This window comes from Dipodomys spectabilis, unplaced genomic scaffold (genome assembly GCF_019054845.1).
Source record: "Dipodomys spectabilis isolate Male_0828 unplaced genomic scaffold, ASM1905484v1 ptg000268l, whole genome shotgun sequence".
NCBI classification, from domain to species: domain Eukaryota; kingdom Metazoa; phylum Chordata; class Mammalia; order Rodentia; family Heteromyidae; genus Dipodomys; species Dipodomys spectabilis.
Genome location: NW_024870945.1, coordinates 2,492,596 through 2,497,620, shown reverse-complemented (window position 1 = coordinate 2,497,620; position 5,025 = coordinate 2,492,596). Strand labels below are relative to the sequence as shown.

Sequence of the window (5,025 nt, the reverse complement as noted above, 5' to 3'; positions counted from 1 at the left end):
CTATCCAAACCATTTCCCTCTCTAAGATTAGGACTTGGTTAAATACCACGTTTTCGCGATCCATCCATCTACTGAGGGGCATCTGGGTTGATGCCTATCTTAGCTATGTTAAATAATGCTGCAATAAATATAGTTGTGCTGGTAGGGTCAGTACGGTCTTGTGATCATTTGGGTAAATGCCCAAAAGGTAGATTGCTGGGTCATAGGGAAGTTCTAGGTGGAATCTTTGAGGAACTTCCATACTACTCCAAAGTAGTTGAATAAGTTACACTCCCACCAACAATGCAGTAAGGTTCCCTTCTGGCCACATCCCCTGAAGGATCTGTTGGTATTAGAGTTCTTGATTATAGCCATTCTAAATGGCTTGAGGTGGTATCTCAATGTTGTTTTGATTTGCTTTTCTATTATGTCTTGGGAGGTTGAGCATTTCTTCATGTGTCTATTGGCCTTCCTTCTTTTCTTTTCAAAGAAGTTTGTCTTGAAGTCTTTAGTCCACTTATTTATTGGGCAGTTGTTTCTTTTAGGATTTGTTGTTGGGGGATTTAATATTTTGAATTCCACATATATTTGAGATATGAGACCCTTCTCTATTGTATGGCTAGCAAAGATCTTCTCCCATCAATGGGCTTTCTATTGATCTGGCTAGCTATGTCCTTTGCAAAGCAGAAGCTCTGCAATTTAATACAATCCCATTTGTCCAAACTTTCTTTGATTTCTTGTGCTTCTGGGTCTCTATTAAGAAAATTTCAGCCTCTGCACAGGAGACCTTGGGTATGTCCTACTCCAATCTGTAATGTTTTCAGTGTGTCTGCTTTGACTCCGAGGTCTTTGATACAGGATGATATATAAGGATATAGTTTTAGTTTTCTATGAGTGATTAACCAATTTTGCCAGCATTTTTACTGAAGAAGCTCAGTACTGTACAGAGAGGTTACAGTTACATAAGTAAGGTAATGAGTACATATCTTATTGATCATTGTTGCCACCTCCTTTGTTTTTCCCCTACTATTCCTTACCTTCAACCATCCCCAACAACTCCCTCTAATAGTATCTTGCAAATCTCATTGTTACAATGGGTCAACCTGTATCTTTTCCTTGCATGTTAAATGAAGAAATGCTGGCTTGTTTCATGCTGATTCTACTTGTGTAGACACACTTAAAAACACTTTCAAAGTCCAAAAGCATATAAATGAAATGCACTCCATTTTTGTCAGTTGGTATAATTGTGTTCTACACATTTATTGACAGGTTACAAATTATTCTCAAATTTTAATACATAAAAAACTTTCTTTTTTTCTCATTTTCGTTGGCAGGACATCGGCACGACCTCAGTCAGAATTGCTCACTTTAAACTTTTCATATGGGTTGGTTAAATTTTGACCTGCACTCCGGTCTTCTGGGGAGTCACTCATCTGCTTAGGAATTGATGCTCACTGTTGGAAAAGAGCCCAAGGAAGGATGCCATTTAAAGCCTTATAACTTTATTCTTAACAAGGATATTGTCCTGCTACTTTGGCTGTTGAGAGTGTCTACAAGAGCAAGCATTCCATGGGGAGCAGGGAGACACCATATGACCTATACGTATTGAGATTTCCGAGTTACTTGCTATCACTTGTCCTGCATTTTTCAAGTCCAATCTCTCTAAACGTACCAGTTGGAAGAGATAAGAGGAGTGGTAAAAGAACTCTTAGAGACGAATACATCTTCAACACATTTGTTTCCAAGCATTCTGTCTAAGGCATATACAACAACTAGTGAAACCTGTGTTGGCTATATCTATGTGTCTTTTTCCATTTGTGCATGTGTACATGTGTGTACATATGTGTGCATTTGTGTGTATAGTAACATTCATGTGTACATATATGGGCCAATATTCATATATATGCATATATAAATAAAAATACATACATATATATATATGTATATATATATATATATATATATATATATATATATATATATCAGGTGTTCAGTGATTTAATCTAGAGTTCCCAGCACATTGTCCTTATCAAAAAGTGTACATGATAAACTGCTCTAAGCATCTGTGTTATATGAGGGGTATCCTTTGTACACACTTCCCCCATTAACTTGTTTTTCATCACTGTGAACAGCTTCAGCCTACTTTCCCATAGGATAGCTTTGTTTTTGTTACTTACCGATAATAATAGAAAAAGGTTGTTTGTAAATGAAAAAGAACTTTTAGGTCCCAGGCTAAAAGTATATTATCAGTCCCAATGATTCGTATGAGATAAAATTTATAATAGTACTAAAAGTGAAAAGGAATTCCTAGATCTGTTGTTTTGCCATTTAGAATGGCAAAGAATAATTTCACGTCACTGTTATAACTCTTAAAGAATGCAAGGGTAACTGATGGTCCCTATCATGTTCCCACAAAACCAGTGGATCCTGAAGGATAATAGTAGACCAGCAGAAATTCTAAGTAGCAGACATGGAGCATGAAAGAGAAAGAGCAGAAATGAAGAGAGTGAAAGAGAGAGAAAAATATCATAATATTAAAGTGCATAACAGATAAACAAGAGGTGTATGAGGATATTCATACTGCTATTTTGAGACTCTACATGTACATTTGAAGGTATTTGATGTATGATAACGCATCAATATAAAATATGAAGTGATTTTGATAATAAATAAAAATGGCTCAGAAGAAATTATAAATGCAAAAACAGTCTTCACAGAAGCAAACTCTCAGAAATATTTCTTGACTTTGAAAAGGATAAATTGGCTGTAGTTAGTATAAATTTAGAAGTATGACAATTCACAAAAATATAAAAATGTGTTCACATATTTCATTATATAACCCAAAGCAGAAAGCAAATATTGTTCAGATGATTTTTTAAATCACAGTTTCTCAGGAGCTGGGAAGGTGGCTCAGTGGTAGAGTGCTTGCCTTGCATGCATGAGGTCCTGGATTTCATTCCTCAGCACGACATAAGCAGAAAAAGATGAAAGTGCTGCTGTGGATCAAGTGATAGCGCTAGCCTTGAGCTGAAGAGCTGAGGGACACTACCCAAGACCCAGAGTTCAAGCCCCACAACCAACAAAACCAAAGCAAAAAACAAAACAAAACAAAACACAGTTTCTCAATTTTGTGGCCTCAACACTGTAATACCACTACTTCAGCCTAGGGTTAAGATTTTAGGTGTGGACATTTATCAACACTCCTGATTCAGACTCTACTTGATATAATTTTTAATCAATATTTTGTTTTTAGTTTTGCTATTTGTAAATTCACATGCACCTATGAAAAATGGAGTGGCCATCCCAATAATATTCTCAAAGTGCCTCTTAATCACGACTCACAAAAAGTTGTATTATATTATGACAAGGAAAAAATGCTATAAATAAAGAAAACAATAATTATATATTAATGATTACTAAAATAAAAAACAAAACAATTACCAGGGTTTTCAGTATTTGAAAAGTACATAGTAGATTTTACTATTTTCTCATATTCCTGTACATTTAAAACTGGATAAAGCTATGAGTAGCCTTTAAATTTACCCACTAAGATTACTCTTTTTAGATAATCTCATCATGTGTATGTGGCTTTTATCATTATTTGTTCATCACTAACATATAACTTAAGAGAGCCCTAAAGATTTATCAGAAACTGTGTACTTAAATTCTTAACTCTTCACTCTGCTTCTTTACACAGTCTTTGCAACTTCTCATTAGCAAAGTTTCTATAAACTCTGAAATGTACATACTTAGTAGTACACGCTACCGGAAATATTATATACTTTATCGAAAAAATTTATGACCTACCAGTCTTAATTTTGCATATATAAGCAAATCCCAAAATGAAACATATTTAAATCATTAAAACTTTTAACAAACAACATTTGCTGCAATGATCATTATGACAGGTGCCTTGTGTAGAATAATTGAATTCCTCCTCCTACACATCTCATGAACAACAAATATCTGGAATTATTTTGTATTTGTCATGTCAATATTGACTTTATTCTTAAATGTGTGCTTATGTAAGAAATACATGGTTGCAAAATTTCACAATTTTTTGAACTTACTTTTTGTTGAATTGTCTAGTTTAAGACAATCAATTACAATTTATATATAAAAAAATGTTCTGTGCTCAATTTGTCTGCACATACACTAAAATTGGAACATACAGAGAAGATTAGCATGGTCCCTGCACAAGGATGACACGCAAATTAATGAATCATTCCATATTTTTACACCAACAGATGCTGGATGGGATGTGGCCAGAAGGGAAGCCTACCGCACTCTTGGTGGGAGTGTAAACTTGTTCATACATTTTGGAAAGCGGTTTGGAGCTTCCTCAAAAGACTCCACATAGAGCTCCCCTATTACACAGCAATCCCACTTTCGGGAATTCACCCAAATGATCACAAATAAGTCCATACTAAAACTACCACCACAACAACGTTTATTGTAGCATTATTTGCCATAGCTAAGATACGGAACCAACCCCGATGCCCCTCAGTAGAAGAATGGATCAAGAAAACGTTCTGTGTGTGTGTGTGTGTGTGTGTGTGTGTGTGTGTGTGTGTGTGAATGTACACTTACACAACCACTTTGGAAAGCAATCTGGTGAGTCCTCAGAAAGCTAATTATTGACCTTCCTTATGGCTCACTCATACCACTTCTAGGCATCTATTCTGAACAACAGGTACCAATATTCAAGGATACATGCACCTCCATGTTTATTGCAGCACTATTCACAATATACAGGATATGAAAACAACCCATATGTCCCACCAGAGATGAATAGATCCAAAAACTGTGGTAACTATACACAACGGAATATGTTCCAGCCATTAGAAAGACAAAATAATGGCATTAGCAGGGAAATCAATCAAGCTACAGGAAATCATGTTGAGCGAGGTAAGACAAAAGCAAAGAGACAAACAGCACATGGTCTCCATGGTTAGTGGATGTTAAATCCAAAATGTAAGGTGATACAACAAAATTAACAACACTTAAGAAACCAAGGACTTCCACTCATCTGGTCGAATCACTACT

At 35.5% G+C, this 5,025-nt stretch overlaps 1 non-coding gene across 1 annotated transcript; it reads left to right on the top strand.

Moving 5' to 3' along the window:
* Positions 1 to 4,110: 4,110 nt before the first annotated feature.
* On the top strand, positions 4,111 to 4,216 carry LOC122125960. Its single transcript, XR_006150817.1, has one exon. It is a non-coding gene; the product is annotated as a U6 spliceosomal RNA (small nuclear RNA).
* Positions 4,217 to 5,025: the final 809 nt, after the last annotated feature.